Genomic DNA, 24,109 nt, shown 5'->3' on the forward strand with positions numbered 1-24,109 from the left:
TAGAAAGGTATAACTTTGAAGATCATTGCCTATGATGTTATTATATAAAAATATAGTTAAGCAACCAGACTTAAAGATGTTACAATAATCTGCATTAGTTCTATTACACAGGCATTACAAATGGAAAGGCACAGTTGCTGCCTGGATAAGAAAGGAAGGACTAGGGTAGAAATAACAGTATTATTTCATAAAAAAGTAAATATATTAGTTTGCTAGTCATTGCAGCTCAGTGAAGCATATTTAGAAAGGGTTTGATGTAGGATATTCTGTGGGATTGATAAAACTAAAGTGGATAGAAATTTTAGGAGTAAAAGTATGTCAAGCATACCTTTACATCATATATAGCATGGTGATTATAGCTAATTATATTACATTATATATTTTTAAGTGGCAAAGAGGGTAGACCGGAAGTGAATTACTGCTATATACTGCATGGAACTTGAAAAAATACTAAGTGAGAAGCCAGACACAAAGGCCACATATTGTATTATTTTGTTCCTATGAAACATTCAGAAAAGATAAGTCCATGAAGAGAGAAAGTAGATTAGTGGTTGTCAGGGGTTGAGGGGATGTGGAAATGGGAAATTATACCAGTGAGTGCAGGATTTCCTTTGAGGGGGATGAAAATACTATAAATTTAAATGATGAAGATGGTTGCAAACCATGGTGAATACACTAAAAGTACTGAACTGTAAAGTCTAACAGCAGGAATCATTGGTATGTGATTTTTATTCTCAATAAAGTTTTTAAATAAAAAAAGTCATCAAAAGAAGAAAAATTTCCTACTATTTATGGTAATGGATGTCAATTAGTCACTGTGGTGATCATTTTGTAGTACATACATACATTAAAACACTATGTTGCACACCTGAAATTAATATAATGTTATGCCAATTATTTTACAACTAAAAAAAAAAAGAAAAGAAGAAGTTTCAAAACAATATTTGTTCATACCCAAGACTAGAAAAATAAGAGAAAAGCAAACTCATAGCAAGCTGAAGGGATGAAAGATAAAACATAATATGCCAAACAGAAAGGATTGTGAATATAAACTTATTTTGGCATAGACAGCCAGGCTCATTACATTAATATAAAGAAGTGGATCATACTCATCTTATCTGAACCATTTACAGATAGATCAAAGTTTTAGAAGGAAAGAAACATATGTGACTGTCCATTTTATTCCTAATAATAAGTCGACATCCTAGGAATCAGCAAACTAAAATGGACTGGAATGGGTGAATTTAACTCAGATGACCATTATATCTACTACTGTGGGCAAGAATCCCTTAGAAGAAACAGAGTAGCCATTGTAGTCAACGAAAGAGTCCGAAATGCAGTACTTGGGTGCAATCTCAAAAACGACAGAATGATCTCTGTTCATTTCCAAGGCAAGCCATTCAAAATCACAGTAATCCAAGCCTGTGCTCTGACCAGTAAGGCTGAAGAAGCTGAAGATGAAGGGTTCTATGAAGACCTACAAGACCTTTCAGAACTAACACCCAAAAAACATGTCCTTTTCATTATAGGGGACTGGAATGCAAAAGTAGGAGGTCAAGAAACACCTGGAGTAACAGGCAAATTTGGCCTTGGAGTACAGAATGAAGCAGGGCAGAGATTAATAGAGTTTTGCCAAGAGAAGTCACTGGTCATAGTAAACACCCTCTTCCACCAACACAAGAGAAGACTCTACACATGGACATCATCAGATGGTCAAAACCAAAATAATATTGATTAAATTATTTGCAGCCAAAGATGGAGAAGTTCTATACAGTCAGCAAAAACAAGACAGGGAGTTGACTATAGCTCAGACCATGAACTCCTTATTGCCAAATCCAGACTTCAATTGAAGAAAGTAGGGAACACCACTAGACCATTCAAGTATGACCTAAATCAAATCCCTTATGATTATACAGTGGAAGTGACAAATAGATTTAAGGGACTAGATCTGATAGACAGAGTGCCTGATGAACTATGGATGGAGGTTCATGACATTGTACAAGAGACAAGGATCAAGAACATCCCCGAGAAAAAGAAATGCAAAAAGGCTGCCTGAGGAGACCTTACAAATACCTGTGAAAAGAAGAGAAATGAAAAGCAAAGGAGAAAAGGAAAGATATTCCTATTTGAACGCAGAGTTCCAAAGAATATCAAGGAGAGATAAGAAAGCCTTCCTCAGTGATCAGTGCAAAGAAATAGAGGAAAACAATAGGATGGGACAGACTAGAGATCTCCTCAATACAATTAGAGATACCAAGGAAACATTTCATGCAAAGATAGGTTCAATAAAGAACAGAAATGGGGGGACCTAACAGAAGCAGAGATATTAAGAAGAGGTGGCAAGAATACACAGACAAACTATACAAAAACGATATTCACAACCCAATAATCACGATTGTGTGATTACTCATCTAGAGCCAGACATCCTGGAATGTGAAGTCAAGTGGGCCTTAGGAACCATCACTACGAACAAAACTAGTTGAGGTGATGAAATTCCAGTTGAGTGATTTCAAATCCTTAAAAATGATGCTGTGAAAGTGTTGCACTCAATATGTCAGCAAATTTGGAAAACTCAGAAGTGATCATAGGACTGGAAAAGTTCAGTTTTCATTATAATCCCAAAGAAAGGCAATGCTAAAGAATGCTCAAACTACCACACAATTGCACTCATCTCACACTCTAGTAAAGTAATGCTCAGAATTATCCAAGCCAAGCTTCAGCAATATGTGAACCCTGAACTTCCAGATGCTCTATCTGGTTTTAGAAAAGGCAGAGGGACCAGAGATCAAATTGCCAACATCTGCTGGATCATCAAAAAAGCAAGAGAGTTCCTAAACATCTATTTCTTATTTATGGACTATGCCAAAGCCTTTCACTGTGTGGATGACAACAAACTGTGGAAAATTCTGAAAGAGATGGGAGTACCAGACCACCTGACCTGCCTCTTGAGAATCTGTATGCAGGTCAGGAAGCAACAGTCAGACCTGGACATGGAACAACAGACTGATTCCAAATAGGGAAAGGAGTACATCAAGGCTGTATATTGTCACCCTGCTTATTTAACTTATATGCAGAGTACATCATGAGAAATGCTTGGCTAGATGAAGCACAAGCTGGAACCAAGATTGCCAGGAGAAATATCAATAAACTCAAATATGCAGATGACACCACCCTTATGGCAGAAAGTGAAGAAGCAAAGAACCTCTTGATGAAAGTGAAAGAAGAGAGTGAAAATGTTGGCTTAAAGCTCAACTTTCAGAAACCTAAGATGATGACATCTGGTCCCATCACTTCATGGCAAATAGATCGGGAATCAGTGGAAACAGTGGCTGACTTTATTTTGGGGGGCTCCAAAGTCACTGGAGATTGTGACTGTAGCCATGAAATTAAAAGACACTTACTCCTTGGAAGGAAAGTTGTGACCAACCTAGACAGCATATTAAAAAGCAGAGACATAACTTTGACAACAGAGGTCCATCTAGTCAAGGCTATAGTTTTTCCAGTAGTCATGTATGGATGTGGGAGTTGGACTATAAAGAAAGCTGAGCACCGAAGAATTGATGCTTTTGAACTGTGGTGTTGGAGAAGACTCTTGAGAGGCCCTTGGACAGTGAAGAGATCCAACCAGTCAATCCTAAAGGAAATCAGTCCTGGGTGTTCATTGGAAGGACTTATGTTAAAGCCAAAACTCCAATAGGTTGGCCACCTGATGGGAAGAACTGACTCATTTGAAAAGACCCTGATGCTAGGAAAGATTAAGGGCAAGAGGAGAAAGGGACGACAGAGGATGAGATGGTTGGATGATGTCACCGACTCAATGGACACGAGTTAGGGTAGACTACGGGAGTTAGTGATGGACAGGGAGGGCTGGTCTGCTATGGTCCATGAGGTCACATAGAGTTAGGCATGACTGAGTGATTGAACTGAACTGGCTGAATAAACAAACAAGAACAGCTTTGCTGACAAAGGTCAGAACTAAAGGTCCATATAGTCAAAGCTTGGTTTTGCCAGTAGTCATGTATGAATGTAGCAGTTAGACCATAAAGAAGGCTGGGCACCAAAAATTTGATGCTTTCAAACTGTTGGTGGAGAAGACTCTTGAGAGTCCCTTGGACTGCAAGGAGATCCAACCAGTTAATCCTAAAGGAAATCAACCCTGAATATTCATTGGAAAGACTGATGCTAAAGCTGAAGCTTTTATACTTTGGCCACCTAATGTGAAGAGCCAGCTAGTTGAAAAAGAACCTGATGCTGGGGAATATTAAGGGCAGAAGGAGAAGGGGCAACAGAAGATGAGATGGTTGGATAGCATGACTGATTCAGTGGACATGAGTTTTAACAAACTCAGGAAGATAGTGAAGGACTAGGCAGCCTGGCATGCTGCAGTCCATGGGGTCACAAGAGTCAGACACAACTGAGTGACTGAACAATAACAGCAAGAATAGCTTATGACTAAAAATTAATTAAATTAGAATTTGAAATTTAATGAGTTACACTTTATGAGTATAATGCATTGTGATGTAATGGTAATAATATTAGTTCCTCATTAATTCTCATAATAACGATGACAAAATATGTGTGTGGTAAGTTTCAAAGAGCTGAAAAATGATCAGTGAACCACATTGTATGAGACAGTGACAACCAGAGTGTAAGACGGAGAGTTCCTTTTAAGAAGTAGCCCTGGGATACCCCTCCCTCACCCGGCTTTTAAAAGTGCTCTGATAAAACCCATCTGAAAGTTTGGGGCTTTGAGTACTAGTTGTCCTGGATTCCTTGTTTGGATCGTGCAATAAGTGATGCACTTTCCTTCTCCTTAACCAGGTGTCAGTAGGTTAGTTTTACTGGGAATGGGTGAGAGACCCAAGTTTGACTTGGTAATGATGACATTACCAAAATGTTATAAACTTTCAAACATTGAATATGATTAACTGAGAAGTTGAAACATTGGCCTCTGTCTACAAAAATACTGTTTTCAAAACACAGTGTTCTGTATACAAATTAGTACATCAAAAAAAAAGTTTTAACATCATTTTACAAAAGAAAAAATTGATATTGCAATCTGATCCTTATTCTCAGTTGGTTAATTGAGAGCACTTGTCAATGAATATTTTCCCTTTACCTTAAAAGTTATGTTAAAAAGCTGTTACTTTGGATTGTATATAGCAGGGTGTCTCAACTTCAGTACTACTGATATTTTGAGCTGCACAGCTCTCTCTCTTGGAGTGGAGAGGGGTTATTCTGTGAACTGTAACATTTATAGAAGCATCTCTGGTATCTGCCCATTACATGATGTTAGCACTTCCACCCTTGGCTGCTACAATCAAAATATATGTCTAGAGCTTGTCAAATGTCCCCAGTTAGTAATATTGATAAATAAAACTTGTTAAGTGTGAAGAATGTTTGGATAATGTCCAAAATTCAGACAAATGTATATTACTGATATGCTGGAAAACGTTGGATTTAATCATTTATTGTGTTAATGTGCTTATATAGAAATGGAATACAGAAGTGAAGTGGGATGTATAAATTAAATGAAAAAAAGACTAGAAGACTAGAAAACTATATTTAACACTATAGCTTTATTGTGTTTCTTAATAATTAAAAATGACTAAAAAATGGTGAAAATGCCCAAATATGAAATAATAATTTTGAAACTATTTAGCAGTCTTCACATTGTGTCACAGTATAATAACGTTCATTCTTTCCAACATAAAATGTGAGGAAGGGTGTTTCTCTATGAAAAACAAGGTCAAACAATCAGATAATCTTCTGGATTTAGTAACCTAGATAACTGAAGTGCAAGCACTGTGTTACAATAAGGGAAAGAGGCATAGATTCTCCTTCAAGTTTTATGGTCTGGTACTGGTTCCAAATAGGAAAAGTACGTCAAGGCTGTATATTGTCACTCTGCTTACTTAACTTATATGCAGAATACATCATGAGAAACGCTGGGCTGGAAGTAGCACAAGCTGGAATCAAGATTGCCAAGAGAAACATCAATAACTTCAGATATGCAGATGACACCACCCTTATGGCAGAAAGTGAAGAGGAAGTAAAAAGCCTCTTGATGAAAGTGAAAGAGAAAAGTGAAAATGTTGGCTTCAAGCTCAACATTCAGAAAACAAAGATCATGGCATCTGGTCCCATTACTTCATGGCAAATAGATGGGGAAACAGTGGAAACAGTGTTAGACTTTATTTTGGGGGGCTCCAAAATCACTGCAGATGGTGATTTCAGCCATGAATTTAAAAGATGCTTACTCCTTGGAAGGAAAGTTATGACCAAACTAGATAGCATATTAAAAAGCAGAGACATTACTTTGTCAACAAACGTCCGTCAAGTCAAGGTTGTGGTTTTTTCCAGTGGTTGTGTATGGGTGTGAAAGTTGGACTGTGAAGAAAGCTGAGGGCCGAAAAATTGATGCTTCTGAACTGTGGTGTTGGAAAAGACTCTTGAGTCCCTTGGACTGCAAGGAGATCCAATCAGTCCATCCTAAAGGAGATCAGTCCTGGGTGTTCATTGGAAGGACTGATGTTGAAGCTGAACCTCCAACACTTTGGCCACCTCATGCGAAGAGTTGACTCATTGGAAAAGACCCTGATGCTGGGAGGGACTGGGGTCAGGAGGAGAAGGGGATGACAGAGGATGAGATGGCTGGATGGCATCACCGACTCAATGGACATGAGTGTGAGTAAGCTCCGGGAGTTTGTGATGAACAGGGAGGCATGGCATGCTGTGATTCATGGGGTCGCAAGAGTCGGACACGACTGAGCGACTGAACTGAACCAAACTGAAAAGGTGTGTGCACTGTGTGCTTAATCGCTTAGTTATGTCAGACTCTTTGCAAGTCCATGGACTGTAACCCACCAGACTCCTCTATCTATGGGATTCTCCAGGCAAGAATACTAGAGTGGATTGTTATTCTCTTCTCCAGATGATATTCCCAACCCAGGGATCAAACCAGGGTATCCAGCATTGCAAGCAGATTCTTTACTATGTGAGCTACAGGGAATTTCCTTATTTCAAATAAAGTAGCTGTAAATGTACGGTTTTATTTAGTGAAAGGAGAGGTGGCCTGGATGCAATAACATATATGCTTTGGGCTAATATGTAAAGGCTTGCTTGGCGAGACAAATGTCCCAATTAATCTGTGATTGAAAAATTACTAGGGATTTAGTAATCAATGAGTGAGGAGGAGTGCTCAAGTTGAAAGAACAATGTGTGCAAAGGCCCTGGAGTTGAAGTAAGTATGCTCTTTCTGGAGATGTCATAGAAGTCCACCATTCCCATGTGGGTTGGCATAAGATCAACAAATGCAAATGTATTTGGCATAAGATCAATGAAACTTCTTCATAAGTGATACATCACCAAAGAACTTAAAACCAATAGAAGGACCTAGGACTTACTAAAAAGAACAATGGGAAATCATTAAGTATTTAAACAGCAGCAGGTAATATAATCAAAGTGTAATTTAAAAAGAAGTGAGTGTATAATAGTGACAGAGAAGAACACAACTGAAGGACTGATGCTACCCAAATTCAGACTTCTTATAAAGCTACAGTAATAAAGACAATATAATCAACTTATCTTTGACAAAGAAGCAAAGGAAATGCAATGAAGCAAAGATAGTCTATTTAAAAAATGGTACTGGAACAAATGGACATACACCTTCAAAAAAAAAAAAAAAAGGAGAATCTGAAAATAGATCATACACTTTTCACAAAAAATTAACTCAAAATGAGCACCAAAAACATGATCCATGAAAACATTAATTATCAAGCTGTACTTTATTAAAACTAAAAACTTCTGTTCTGCAAAAGATAATGTCAAGAGAATAAGAAACCAGCCACAGACTGGGAGAAAATATTTGCATATGACATATCTGATAAAGGATTGTAATCCGAGATACACAAAAAATTCTTAGAACTCAACAATAAGGTATCAAACAGCCTGATTAAAAAGAGACCAAAGATCTTAAGAAATACCTCATCAAAGAAGACATACAGGTGACAAATAAGCATGAAAGATGTTCTGCATCATATGTCATCAGCAAAATGCAGATTGAAAGAATGAAATACCAGCACAGGCCTATTGGATTATAGAGAACACTGACAACATCAAAACCCAGAACACTGGCAGTGTCAAGTGCTTTAAGGTTGTGGTATAACAGGAGCTTTCATAAACTGCTGATGGGAATGCAAACTGGTACAACCATTTTGGAGGACAATTTGGCAGTTTTTATAAAAATAAGCACAATATTACAAGTATCTTTATAACATTTTCACTGCTTAGTATTTACCCAAGAGAGTTGAAATCTTATGTTTGTACATATCCTGAACATGGGTGTTTAGAGCAGCTTTATTCATAATTGTCAAAATTTAGAGTCATTCAAATTGTCCTTCAGTAGATGAATGAATAATCAACCATGTTACATCCAGATAATGGAATATCACTTGGCACTAAAAAGAAATGAGCTATCAAGCCATGAAAAGATGTGGAAGAAACTTAAATGCACATAACTAAGTGAAGGAAGCCACATGGAGAAATCTAAATACTGTATGATCCCAAATATATGGCATTCTAGAAAAGGGAAAACTATGGCAACAATTAAAAGAAAACTGAATGGGGTGTGTGGAGGGATAAGTGTGTGCAGGAGAAAGGGAAACTATCTAACATCATCTCTGACATATAAGGAACTTGAAAGTAACCATTCTCACCTTAAAAAAAGAAACTTAGACCAACTGAAAATCAGTAACTTTCTTGAATGTTTTGTTATTGTTGAGTCACTAAGTTGTGCCTGACTCTCTGTGACCCCAGAGACTATAACCTACAGGCTCCTCTGTCCATGGGATTTCCCAGACAAGAATACTGGACTGTGCTGCCATTTCCTTCTCCAAGGGATCTTTCTGACCCAGGCATGGAGCCTGTGTCTCGCATTGGCAAGTGGATTCTTTACCACTGAGCCATCAGTGAAGCCCTTTGTGAAAGTGGTTAGTTGCTCAGTCATATCTGACTTTTTGCAACCCCCATGGATTGCAGCCTACCATGCTCCTCTGCCCAGGGGGATTCTTCAGGCAAGAATACTGGAGTGGATTGCCATGCCCTCCTCCAGGGGATCTTCCCAACCCAGGGAACAAACCCAGACCTCCCTTGTTGCAGGCAGATTCTATACCACCTGAGCCACCAGGAAGCCTGAGTCACAGACAAAACCTGCTTTTCAGAAACAGAGACTGATGGAGTCATACAATGATAGGAGCATGAGAATGTACTTTTGACAAATGGTTGAAGGCTGAGTTTGGACTAGCATGAAAGTGAGAGCCTCCTGAAGGAAAGGGTCCCAAAGTCTTTCCCTCCAGGAACCTCACCAGTGTCTCATCATGTTGAAGGCTTGCAAAGGAAGCCTTATGGCTCTGGCAGGTGGAAAGAAAACAGATCATTCTGAAATATACTCAGAGTCTTCTCCATCATGGAAGGCTGTCAGAAAGAAAGACTGTGGGCTGAAGGGCATCCTTCCACTCGAATCCCTTCTACTGTCAGAGTGCCTACTAAGGTGGGGCCAAGGGGGAAGGGAAGCAGAGACTGGGAGAAGGAGGCTTTTTACATCCCAAAGACTACATTTCAAAACAATGGCTTTCAGGTCCTTGAGAAAGATACTTCTAAAAATTGCATATTCACAGTTGTAAGACATTTCTAATGAATTTTGTAAGAAAGGGAGGCTAGCAGCCTTTCAGACGTTGGCTAGAACAGAGAGTAAATTAACCCAACACCTTTGAACTTTGTCAGGAAACATTCTAGTAGGAACTTAGGTCATTTTAAGTACACAGCTTTATGATTCTAAGCCAAGGTAGAGTTTGGTTGTCTCTCAGAGCAGAAGTTTGGACAAAATTGTTCTGTGCCAAGAGTCCTACAGTTCTCAGTGTTACAGCTGAGAACTACAAGCCATGGACTCTCTGAAGAGAAGCAGTTAGAAAAGCCTAAACACAGAATGGGAGTCAAAAACAAAGGCAATTGATATGCTTTGAAACCTCTTGTATTTGCAACTTTGCAAACTTTAAACAGAGTTCAGCTCCTATCCATGTTAATGAAAAATGTAGCACTAATGACTTATATATACCTCATTTCCTATTACCCAATAAAATCTGTGTGACATTCAATGAAAAATTCAAGTCATGCTAAAAGACAAGAAAAACACTGTGAGGTGAAAAAGCAAGCATCAGAAACAGATATAGAAATGGCAGAGATGTTAGATTATCAGCCTGAGAATGTAATTATAAATAATGTGGTAAAGTCCCCAATGGGGGTGGGGTGGGGAAGTGAAATGGAAGTTGGTAACCAATGGAAAAAATAGGTAATATGTAAGAACATGGGTAATATGTAAGATTATGGGTAATATAAGCACAGAGACAACAACTCTAAGAAGGAAGCAAAAAGAAATGCTAGAAATAATATATATATTTTTAAAACCACTATAATAGAATTTTAGAATTCTTTGGTAGATTCATCAGTAGGTTTGACAAGGCTGAGAAAAGAATCACTGAGTTTAAAGACTTTTCAAAAGAAACTTCCGAAACTGAAATGTGAATTTTAAAAAGTAAAACAAACAAAAAAGAACAAACCATTTGTAAAGAGTGAAACAACTGCAAAACTATATAACACAGGACTGGAAAAGGCCAGTTTTCATTTCAATCCCAAAGAAAGGCAATCCAAAAGGATGGTCAAACTACCACACAATTGCATTCATCTTACATGTTAGTAAACTAATGCTCAGAATTCTCCAAGCTCAGCTTCAGCAATACGTGAACCATGAACTTCCAGATGTTCAAGCTGGATTTAGAAAGGCCTAGGAACCAGAGATCAAATTGCCAACATCTGTTGGATCACCAAAAAAGCAAGAGGGCTCCAGAAAAATATCTATTTCTGCTTTATTGACTATACCCAAGCCTTTGACTGTGTGGATGACAACAAACTGTGGAAAATTCTGAAAGAGATGGGAATAAAAGACCATCTGACCTGCTGTATGCAGGTCAGGAAAGCAACAGTTAGAACTGACATGGAACAACAGACTGGTTCCAAATAGGAAAAGGAGTACGTCAAGGCTGTATATTGTCACCCTGCTTGTTTAACTTATATGCATTGTACATCATGAGAAACGCTGGGCTGGAAGAATCACAAGCTGGAATCAAGATTGCTGGGAGAAATATCAATAGCATCAGATATGCAGATGACACCATCCTTAATGCAGAAAGTGAAGGGGAAGTAAAAAGCCTCTTGATGAAATTGAAATAGGGGAGGGAAAAAGTTGGCTTAAAACTCAGTATTCAGAAAACTAAGATTATGGCATCTGGTCCCATCACTTCATGGGAAATAGATGGGGAAACAGTGTCAGGCTTTTTTCTTTTGGGGGGGAGGTGGCTCCAAAATCACTGCAGATGGTGATTGCAGCCATGAAATTAAAAGACGCTTAGTCCTTGGAAGGAAAGTTATGACCAAACTAGACAGCATATTAAAAAGCAGAGACATTACTTTGCCAACAAAGGTCCATCTAGTGAAGGCTATGGCTTTTCCAGTGGTCATGTATGGATGTGAGAGTTGGACTGTGAAGAAAGCTGAGTGCTGAAAATTTGATGCTTTTAAACTGTGGTGTTGGAGAAGACTCTTGAGAGTCCCTTGGACTGCAAGGAGATCCAACCAGTCCATCCTAAAGTAGATCAGTCCTGAGTGTTCATTGGGAGGACTGATGCTGAAACTCTGATACTTTGGACACCTCATGCCAAGAGTTGACTCATTGGAAAGGACCTTGATGCTGGGAGGGATTGGGAGCAGGAGGAAAAGGGGACAACAGAGGATGAGCTGGCTGGATGGCATCAGCAAATCAATGGACATGAGTTTGAGTAAACTCCAGGAGTTGGTGATGGACAGGGAGGCCATCATTCATGGGGTCGCAAAGAGCTGGACAAGACTGAGTAACTGCACTGAACTGAATGTGCATTGGAGAATAGAGAGGTTAGAAGAAAAATTGCTATTAGAGAAAGATGCTGAACAATCAAAAAATTCTAAGTATAGTTTTTTTTTTTAATTTCAAAGGAATAGAGATTGAAACTTTAGAGATGTGAGCAACTTCAACAACTAAATATGTTTTCATTTAAGTGCTTAGTCGCTCAGACATGTCCAACTCTGCAACCCCATGGACTGTAGCTTGCCAGGCTCCCCTATCCATGGGGATTCTCCAGTCAAGAATACTGCAGTGGAAAGACATGCCCTCCTCTAGGGGATATTCCCAACCCAGGGATCAAACCCAGGTCTCCATCAATGCAGGAAGATTCTTCATCTTCTGAAACAACAGGTAAGACCTTTAAATTATATAGACATGTTATTCTTTATAATAGGAGAGTGGGAAGTTCATTAAGTCACAGTTAATCTCTATTTGTTAATGCATCTTGCATACTTTTAAACTTGTACTAAATATATTCAAATTTATACTGAATGGATAATTTAAACTGATCCTGGTTGAATTAATAAATCCCTTTTTTGTTAATACCAGAGAAAAATTAAATGTTAAATCCACTAAGAATTTAATACTCCAAAGTCCTAAAAATAAGCACATGTCAACTTTAAAATTTTTAACACATGAAGACTCCCTTCAAGTTCAGTCCTATTCAGTTCAGTCACTCAGTCATGTCTGACTCTTTGTGACCCCATGTACTGCAGCACAGCACGCCAGGCCTCCTTGTCCATCACCTATAACCAGGGTTTACTCAAACTCAGGTACTTTGAGTTGCTGATGCCATCCAACCATCTCATCCTCTGTCATCCCCTTCTCCTCCCTCCTTCAATCTTTCCCAGTATCAGGGTCTTTTCCAACACGTCACTTCTTCACATAAGCTGGCCAAAGTATTGGAGTTTCAGCCTCATCATCAGTCCTTCCAATGAGTATTTAGAATTGATTTCCTTTCAGATTGACTGATATGATCTCCTTGAAGCCCAAGGGACTATCAAGAGTCTTCTCCAACACCACAGTTCAAAAGAATCAATTCTTCAGTGCTCAGATTTCTTTATAGTCCAACTCTCACAACCATACATGACTACTGGAAAAACCATAGTTTTGACTAGACATAACTTTATTGGCAATGTAATGTCTCTGCTTTTTTAATGTGCTGTCTAGATTGGTCATCACTGTTCTTCCAAAGAACAAGTGTCTTTTGATTTCATGGCCACTGTTTCCATTGTTTCACCATCTATTTTCCATGAAGTGATGGGACCAGATGCCATGATCTTAGTTTTCTGAATGCTGAGTTTTAAGCCAACTTTTTCACTCTCCTATTTCACTTTCATCAAGAGGCTCTTTAGTTCTTCTTCACTTTCTGCCATAAGTGTGGTGTCATCTGCATATCTGAGGTTATTGATATTTCTCCTGGCAGCCTTGATTCTAGCTTGTGCTTCTTCCAGCCCAGCATTTCTCGTGATGTACTTTGCATATAAGTTAAACAAGCAGGGTGACAATATACAGCCTTGATGTACTCCTTTTCCTATTTGGAACCAGTCTGTTGTTCCATGTCAGTTTTAACTGTTGCTTCATAACCTGCATACAGGTTTCTCAAGAGGCAGGTCAGGTGGTCTGGTATTCCCATCTCTTTCAGAATTTTCCACAATTTGTTGTCATCCAAACAGTCAAAGGCTCTGGCATAGTCAATAAAGCAGAGATATATGTTTTTCTGGAACCCTCTTGCTTTTTTGGTGATTCAACAGATGTTGGCAATTTGATCTCTGGTTCCTCTGCCTTTTCTAAATCCAGCTTGAACATCTGGATGTTCATGGTTCACTTACTGTTGAAGCCTGGCTTGGAGAATTCTGAGCATTAGTTTACTGGTATGTGAGATGAGTGCAGTTGTGTGGTAGTTTGAGCATTTTTTGGCATTGCCTCTCTTTGGGATTGGAATGAAAACAGATCTTTTCCTGTCCTGTGATCACTTTTGTGTTTTCCAAATATGCTGGCATATTGAGTGCAGTACTTTCACAGTATCATCTTTTAGGATTTGAAATTGCTCACCTGGAATCCCATTACCTACACTAGCTTTGTTTATAATAATATTTCCTAAGGCCCACTTGACTTCACATTCCAGAATGTCTGGCTCTAGGTGAGTGATTATACCATTGCAATTATCTGGATTTCATTAAGATCTTATTTGTACAGTTCTTCTGTGTATTCTTGCCTACTCTTCTTAATGTCTTCAGCTTCTATTAGGCCCATTCCATTTCTGTCCTTTATTGAGCCCATCTTTACATGAACTGTTCCCTTGGTGTCTCTAATTTTCTTAAAGAGATCTCTAGTCTTTTCCATTCTATTGTTTTCCTCTGTTTCTTTGCATTGATTACTGAGGAAGGCTTTCTTAGTTCTCATTGCTGTTCTTTGGAACTCTGTATTTTAATGTGAATATCTTTCCTTTTCTCCCTTGCTTTTTGCTTCATTTCTTTTCACAGCTATTTTATAAACATTATCTAATTTAATTTTCACCAAAAAATGCCTTGAGTTTGGCCCCAAACATATCTCAGTTTTGCATAATGGTTATATATCCTGGTGACTCAGATGGTAAAGAATCTGCCTGCAATGCAGAGAACTTGAGTTAAATCCTTGGCTCAGGAAGGTTCCCTCGAGAAGGGAATGGCTACCCACTCCAGTATTCTTTCCTGGATAATTCCATGGATAAGAAGGCTGGTGGGCTACAGTTCATGGGGTTGTAAAGAGTCAGACACGACTGAGCAACTAACACTTCAGTGCCTTATCCAAAGGTTACACAACTAGCAAATAGTGGGTCCTAAGTTTGAGTCCAAGCCATAGATCAAGAATTTGGTTCTTTCACAAGCTACATTGCCTCACCAAAATGAATTATACTATTCTGCCCTCTTGAAATAAATTAAAATTCAAAATCAACTTATCTTGCCATTTTGAGGTAAAGGTCAAATTCTAGAGTTCTTGAGTTATAACAACATCTAAAGAATCACCCTTCCCAACTTCATTTTCTGGTCAAGGCATAGGTGACTAACAAAGACACTGTAACTATTTGATCTTAGAACAATTGAACTGGTCAAATGTTGCAGCTCTGATATATCTCAATTTATAGAGATCAGAAATAAGGAAAGGAACTATCAATACTATGTCTTTCCAATATGTTTATGTTTTAGGAAAATGCCCTACTACTCAATCATCTGCTCCCTAAGCAGCCATCCCAGATGAAATAATGTTACTAAAATATCTATAAATATTGCAAAAGATCAGAGCAGAAATGCAACAGTATCAGAGAAAGAGAAACTTTTCAGGCTCATCAGTAGGACAGTCAATGGCTAGAAGTTGTCAGGAATACAAAACTTCTGAATTTAAACTTATTTTGATAAATGTCTCAGCAACATGCTAATTTTGTACTAAGCATCTACAATATCTGTGGGGTGATTCAACTTATGTGGATGAATCATAGCTGCCATCTTTTACAAAGTTTAGAAATGTGTCATGTTGGCAAAGCCCAGTTAGCAGAAATAATTCAAGGTGACTTTATTTTATATCCAGCGTGTTCAGAATTCTTTAATTTCTGTTTCTTCAGAGTCCCCTGTCTCTTGGTACTCTGTACTGAATTGAAAGTGGTCTCAGTCTAGTATCTTAGTCTTCATCCTCCTGTGAACAGTCTTTTTTTTTTTTTTTTTTTTTTTATCTTTAAGCACTGAGTGTGTGGCTCTGAGGTCTGTTAGGACTGGAAGAAATCAGTCCCTAATCTAGAGAAATGTTCTCCACAAAAGTTAAGAGAGAAGATTAGGAAGTATCCCTGTAGTTCCTCAGAGCCCCATCAGGGAGAATTGGGAGGATGTTGAAAGGCTTGTTAGAGGGCTGAAGGTGCCTGAAGCACTTAAATTTGTAACAATCTCTTTTCCAGTTGTCCTGGCTATGCAATAGTAGCAGACCCTTCCCTGGTGGCTTGGACAGTAAAGTGTCTGCCCGCAATGCGGAGGACCCGGGTTCAATCCCTGGGCTGAATCCCTTGGTTGGGAAGATCCACTGGAGAAGGAACTGGCAACCCACTCCAGTACTCTTGCCTGAAAAAATCCCATGGACGGTGGAGCCTGGTAGGCTACAGTCCATAGGGTCACAAAGAGTCGGACATGACTGAGCAACATCACTTCATTTATCATTTCAGTTTGAATATTTTTACCAAGAACTACCTAATCAGTTCAGTTCAGTTCAGTCATTCAGTTGTGTCTGACACTTTGCAACCCATGGACTGCAGGTGCCCCTGTCCATCACCAACTCCCAGAGCTTGCTTCAAACTCATGTCCATCAAGTCATTGATGACATCCAGCCATATCAGCTTCTGGCATCCCCTTCTCTTCCCGCTTTCAATCTTTCCAGCATCAGGATCTCTTCCAATGAGCCCATTCTTTTGCATCAGGTGGCCAAAGTATTGGAGCTTCAACCTCATCATCAGTCCTTCCAGTGAATATTCAAGGTTGATTTCCTTTAGGATTGACTGGTTGAATCTCCTTGCAGTTCAAAGGACTCTTAAGAGTCTTCTCCTACACCACAGTTCAAAAGCATTAATTCTTTGATGCTCAGCTTTCTTTATGGTCCAACACTTACATCCATACATGACTACTGGAAAAACCATAGCTTTGACTAGATGGAAATTTGTTGGCAAAGTAATGTCTCTATTTTTTAATATGCTGTCTAGGTTAGTCACAGCTTTTCTTCCAAGGAGCAGGCATCTTTTGATTTCATGGCTGCAGTCATCATCTGCAGCAATTGTGGAGCCCAAGAAAACAAAGTCTGTTACTGTTTCCATTGTTTCCCAATCGATTTGCCATGAAGTCATGGGACTGAAGGCAATGATCTTAGTTTTTTAAATGTTGAGTTTTTAGCCAGATTTTCCACTATCCCCTTTCAGTTTCATCGACAGGCTCTTTAGTTCCTCTTCACTACCTAATAGTGGTTCTGTGTTCATAAAGTTTTCCTAAAAATATTGCAAAATCTCAAATTTAAGGGTGAAGAATCCTTTTTTCCACAATTTTTGTAAATTTTTTTTGAAAATTTTATTTTCAGCATATTAAATTTACTCATAAAACATTATAAAACTTTTGAGGGAGTGTGTAATTTCCTTTGTTCTGTCTCATTACAACAAAAATTTGAAATGACAGACCAGTGTTACAGCCCTTGAATGAACCAGTGTTACAGCTTTGTGTTACAGCTCAGTTTTATTTAGAAAGTAAAGGAAAACACATCCTTGAGGCATGAGGGCATGCTGATCCAAAAGATGTGAAGAGAAGAGAGGCTCCTATCCCAATTTTGGCTCTTCTTTTTATGTTTTTATCCTTCCCCTGGGCCTGCCTTATGTAAATTGGGGTAGCCAGCAGTTCTGTTTGTTTTACCTGAGGTCCTCACTCTGGTCTTCAGATCTTCCTTTGTTCTAATTTTGTGGGTTTTTCCCTTCCTTGTCTTTTTGCCACAACCGATCATTTTTCCTATTTTAACTACCTAACATGGCTATTATTATTATTATTATGATGATTATTATTTTGGTCCCATGGAGCTAAGAGGCTTATCCCAGATCAGGTGAAGGTCCTCACTGATATGTCAGGTCATGTGTTAATTTCCAGATTAGACTCATTGATAAATAATAAAAGAGTCTCTAGATCCTCTATCTTCTAACCTAATAGGATCCAGGAGATATTTCTCTTGTTGCCTCTTCCCATACCTAGAATCACCATTATAATTATTCTATGCTATTAAAATGATCTATTTTTGGTTATATATTACATAATACAAAAGACACCAATCTTATAAAATAAATAGATTACAAGCCATATAGCTAATAATGTGATTAAAGTTACAAACAGGGACTTAAGCCATGAGTTTTTAGAACCAAACCATTGTTATAAAACATCAGCCATTAGATGATTCATCTGATGTGTAAACACAATGTTCAGTTTGAATGCTAGCACAGGTGCCCCCTTGAAATGCTATAAGAATATCAAGGGCCATATTATTTTGTAAGACACCTTTTTCTCATCATAGGGACCTCAGAATTTAGTAGGCAAATAGCCTGGTTGCTATAATTTAATGCCTTTTGAGTGAATTTTGCTAAGGCTTCAATATGAGAAATAACATTTTCCAATCCTATTGAAGGCACAGAAATATTTGCTAAATGACCATACCAGTGAAATACAGAGCTCTTGGCTCATTGGACTCATATTGATGGCAAATTTGTTGGAGTCCCATCTAAATCTGTATGTCAGTGGTCTTGAACTCAAGGGAATACTAAAGTATACCTTCTAACTAGCCTGGTGGAAGTCAGGGTCAGAGATCAGACTCACAAAGCCATTGAGCCCTGTTAGGTGCCAGTCAGCTTATTTCTGGCCTTCTGACCCAATCTATTCTATATCAATCACTGTCTTTAAGAGAAATCATACTTTGGCAGTTTTCATAAGACAACCAGACTAATTTTCTAGTGCTATTGGGTTGAATTTCTTTGGTATGGTTTAATTGTTTCCAGCTTCGGGGGCTGGAGGGGAGGGGTGAGGGCTGGGTTTTTAGGCTTAGATGACCATAGCCTGGTGTTAGTTACATAAATCCATCCCATAACTGAGGAAGCATCCCTCTTAATAGTCTAGAGTTTACTTTTTTTTGGTTTGTTTGTGTTTGGACTGGAATTTAGCCTGTTGCTCTTATTGAGCTTGAGTAATCTTAAGGGGCACTTCATATATATGGCCAGGGTCAAAATAAGTATGTTTGATTGACCAAGCAAGAAGATCCCATCTAGTGATATCAGTAGTAGCCCAGACAGGGCTGTAATTCTTTTTTATCCAAAATATATGTTCTAAGAGCCATCCAGTCAGAGTCTTGGAGGGAAGAAACCCATCAAGGTAAACCAGAAGTACTGGATGGAGGTAACTAGCCACAAACCAAATAACTTGATTGATTTTTAAAATTTGCATAAAATAGTGCCCATGATAGAAAAACATTGATTCATGTGTCCAAGAAACTAAGAAGAAAACTTATGACCAATCATAAGGGTCTGGTCCAACATTTTGGGACAGCTATCTACTCCTGAAGTCATCTTTTCCTCATCCCTACATTTCTGTTTCCTTATTATCTGAGAGTTGCTTTAAGGTGAGTTTGATGTCAGCAGTATTCTCTACAGACCAGTCTGATGCAGAAGCCCTTTTTAGGTGGGAAATATGAATCCATGAGTCAATTTCCTTCAGTTTTGCTGCACATGTACTAGTTAAAAGAACCTGATAAGAGCCCTTCCATTTAGCTTGGAGGAAGTCCTTTCAATGATGTCTTTTTCAATATACATAATCTCATGGTTGTAAATCATGGGACATCTGATCTTAATTTGATGATGCATTTGTGTAATAAGCTTCAGAAAAACATTTAAAATGACATCAATAACTTGATTAAACTCTTCCAATAATATGATATATCTCCCTTAAGTAATCTAGTATCATACAGTCTTTCATCCAATCTCATTGGTCCCCCTGTAATAATCTCAAAGGGAGACAAACTATGTTTGTCAAAGGAGTGGATATGAGGTTGAGGAAAACCAGTGGAAGGGCCTTAGGGCAAGAGAAGGAATAAGCAGGCATAATTTTAGCCAACTGAGTTTTAACTGTTCCATTTTTCCTTTCCACTAACCCAGAAGACTGGGGGTGATGGGTAAACTGGAAATGCTGCATAATCAGCCAAATTTTACAAGTTTCATTAACAATTTGTCCAGTAAAATGGGTCCCTTTGTCACCATGTAGTTCAGAGGAAAGTCCCCATATGAGAATCACCCTTTGTAAAAGCAGCTTCCTTACCGATTGTGTCTGGCCCTTCTGCAAGGTTAAAGATTTGAATATAATGAAGTTAGGAAACTTGGATATTTCTGCAATATATAACATTTTAGTATAATTACTAGAATTATGACTGCTAATATTATATCAGCACATGTCAGGTGTTAGGGATTCCATATAAATTTTGGAATATCTGTATTAATGATATTTATCTATATATTACAAACTAAAGGTTACTTTCAATCACTGGACAATGTTTTTGAATAAAAAATACCAAATAAGCTTAGCTTAACATTTATCTCTGAGATTCCTCAGAGATGTTTCTTCAAAGCATCCATCTTAGAGTCAGCTGGAGACTAAAAAGCTTAGTTATATTTTGATATTTGAGAAGTTTGTTGGAAATATCAAAAAGATTTTAAAACACAGGCTTATAGGTCATTGAAATAATACCTAGTCACTTAACCAAATTCACCAAGAAAGTAAATATAGATCATTTAAGGGCACAGAAACCCACACAATCTTATCAAAAGGAGTACCTATAACTGAGAGAAATAAAATATCCAGTCTTGCATTAGCTCACTTATTAAAGTCCATTTACTAAGTTAACTTAAATCTAAATTTAGTTAATACTGATTATGTATAAAACTTCTTCCTCAGGGTTCCTCTTCATAGTCTTTCACCACTTTTTGTATCCAGTCTGCCTTTCATGTTTCATCTAAATACAATTAACTAGCTTATTTTTGTTACTAAAATGTAATTTCATTTCTCATATCTTCTTTCCTGCAAACATACATTTAATTTCCTACTGTATTCTGAAAAGTTACTGTATTGTTTTTAATAGCTTTAATTATATGTTTGAATTAGAATCCTCAACTCGTAACCTTCAATTTAGTAAAACTAAGAAGAAGGAATTATGCACTGTGTTTACATTGGCATTTTATAAATTAGTGTGCTTAAATACAAGTGATAATTTTTTAAACTTTAGTTTTCTTATAGAGAACATCTTAGTTGATACCAAATACTTTCATTAATATTCTAAAATACTTTTAATTATTTAATTTAGTAATTGATATCTCAGTATCTTCTAACTAAGTAAGCTTTCATCACTTAACTTAAATTGGCACAGCTTTAGAATCTTAAGTTACCAAACATTTGGGAATGTCATTTTAAGTAGATATTTCTAAAATATGATTACCTTAAACCTTTTACCCAAAGTCCTTATCTAATTTACATTTACCTTAAAGTTTTATCATTTAGAGTTATTTTCTTGCAAGAGATAAGTAAGTTCTTATTTATTAACCTAGGTATAATAGAGTATACTTTATTTTGATGACACTTAATGACATCCATGCTAATTTAGATCTACAAAATTAAACATTAATATCAGGTGTCAACTTAATATTGAATATTTTCCAGTTTATGAGAATCTAAAAGTCATCTTGGTCAGTTTTCTTTAAATGTGAGCACTTTTTATTAAAATTGTTGCAGGGAGGAAGCCAATTCTAACTCCATGTTGGAAGTGTTTCTTTGATTTGCTTTCTGTTGCTTTGTTATTATAATCATACAGAATGGGTTGCCTCAGAGAATCCTGCCCCTTTGACTGACTGTTAAACTAAAGTGTCTTTGTTCAGAACCCTGTCCACCTGTGGATGGCAGGAAGGAAGAAATTAACATATCCCCGGCCTGAGGCTTGCCCTGGTAGGAGATGTTTGCAAGATTAATGACCTTTTCCGTTTGCTTCCTCACCTCCCCTCATGTCTAATCAATAAAAGAACCTGGCCTCCAGACTCCCAATAAGATGGCTATTTTGAGGTGCTAGTCTGCCATCTTCCTGGTCTGCTGGCTCCCTGATCAAAGTCTTTCCCTTGCCTCAACACCTCATCTCTCAGATTCATTGGCTTATTGTGCAGTGAGCAGAGCAAACTTGGACTCAGTAGCAAAATTAAGTAGAGCTCTTTATAAATCCAATTCTAATAATACCTTTAGAAGTAGAGTCCTCATATGAATAATGTGTACATAGACATAAACAAAATTAGCAGTTAGAATACCTTAATATTGCTTGCTCAGATGATTAAGGTTTACTCTCTATAAGATTTGGCTGTAGGAACATTCTCAGCAGTTTAGATTTAAAACTGCCACTTTTTTCCCCCTTGGTCTTGCCTGCTTAATTGGTTTGAGTCTGGGTCCTTGCAGCCTGTATTCATATTCTGGTTCAGACATTTGCAATTGCTTAGTTTTTTAAGATTTTTTTTTTTTTGCCTAAAGTTACTAAAATCAGTGGCAAGATTTTTATCAAACTGAAATGTAATTTACAAAGTTCTATGTTTTATAACTTTAGAGTTTGAATTTATCACATCTTCAAAGCTTTGTGTAAGGCATTTAACAAAGAACTTTCTGAGTTTATAAATTTAAACCAAAGTAAAATTACTCTTTTTTATTTTATTAACCATTGCATATTATTAGTTCCCAGTTTACTATTTTGTATGACTCAGGTAACTATTGGTTTCTTCAGTATGTTTAGTTAATATTTCCTTTATGGCAGTCTGAATGTCTTGTTTATCCCACAATATAGTTATATAAAAGCTGTAACCACCTTATATAAAGCTCATTTAAATATACAATTCATATACCTTTATCTAGATTCCACCAACTTTAATACCTGTAACTTTAGCTCTAATAAGGATACAATCAACAAGCTTTGGTCTTAGGGGAGACTTTAGAAGCTTTTTTTCTTTTTGTTCCCTATTTTACCTACTTTTATATAAAAGATTCTGGGATTCCCAGAGTCAGGTAGAGCTGAGAAAGTCAGGCCCTTTAGCCTAACTCTCCCAAAATAACTAGTCAGATATATCTGTGTAAAGTTTTCTAGCCTCTTAAAAATATAACTTAAAACTGGGATAAACAGAAGAGATTCATTTAGCTTTTAACGTTGGGGAAGAGTAGGAGTTTATGTTTCCTGCTGGGAGAGATTGAAGGCAGAAGAAGAAGGACAACAAAGAGAAGGTTGGATGGCATCACCAATTTAATGGACATGAACTTGGGCAAACTCTGGGAGATGGTGAGGGACAGGGAAGCCTGGCAGGCTGCAGTCCATAGGGTCACCAAGAGTGGGACAGGACTTGATGACTGAACAATGACAAGGCCCATTGAGAAGAAGGTCTCAATGTAGCTTCCTAAACCAGCTTTCTTCATTCAAAAATAAATAAATAAATAAATTCTTAGGTTAATTTGATTTTTGTTTTATAGGTAGCAACAAAACAGTTGTTTACAATGAGAGCGCTTTAGATTTAATAATTTGTTAGTTTCTCTAATTTTCAAAGGATCCATCATTTGGCCACCAATAAATCATATCTTCACAGAGATACAAGTGATTAAGAACACAAAAGGGCCTCTCACAGTCCTAATGCAGATAGGAAGATCAGATAGGACGTTTACATCTCAAAGACACAGAGAAATCTGAGTTTCCCCATAGAAGGCCTTGCTTAAGGCTTTACTAAGCCAGCTTTTAATTTTTAATTGTGTGTGTTTTTAAGAGGCCCCCCTCCCCAATAATTAGGGCAAGATTTAATTTCTCCAGTTAACTAGGTAATTACAAATATGAGCTCTGTTCCTTGTGTCTTTCTATACCAGAACCACCTGGATATCTTTCAACTGAACCCCAGGTATTTCTTACTAAAACTGAGCCTGCCCCTACCAGTGCCTTTCCATGTTTGCGTGTTCTCTTGATATCTTTCAGCCAAATCCTGGATGTCTTTAATGGACTCCCTCTCTCTCCCAAAGTCTTTCAACCAGGTAGGAATTCCCTTGGTATCTTCTGACTGAGCCCCACACTGGTGGGTATTTCCTGGTGTCTTCCCACTGCCCCTGCCCCCAGGAGATTACTGAGGGGTTATGTACCTGCTATATCCCATCAAATAAAAATTCAGAATCTCAACCAGTGTGGAGAAGGAAATGGCAACCCACTCCAGTACTCTTGCCTAGAAAATTCTGTGGATAGAGGAACCCAGTGGGCTGCTGTCCTTGAGGTAGAACAGAGTGTGACACAACTGAAGCGACTTAGCATGCATGCATGCTGGAGAAGGAAATGGAAACCCGCTCCAGTATTCTTGCCTGGAGAATCCCAGGGACAGAGGAGCCTGGCGGGCTGCCATCTATGGGGTCGCACAGAGTCGGACACGACTGAAGTGACTTAGCAGCAGCAGCAACCAGTATGGGAGATCTTCGGACCAGGAGAGATTTACTCAAATCCATCCTGAACTCCGGAGGAAGTGGGTGGGCACAAGGGGCCTCTCCT

The sequence above is a fragment of the Odocoileus virginianus genome, chromosome 12 (genome assembly GCF_023699985.2).
Source record: "Odocoileus virginianus isolate 20LAN1187 ecotype Illinois chromosome 12, Ovbor_1.2, whole genome shotgun sequence".
Taxonomy (NCBI): Eukaryota; Metazoa; Chordata; class Mammalia; order Artiodactyla; family Cervidae; genus Odocoileus; species Odocoileus virginianus.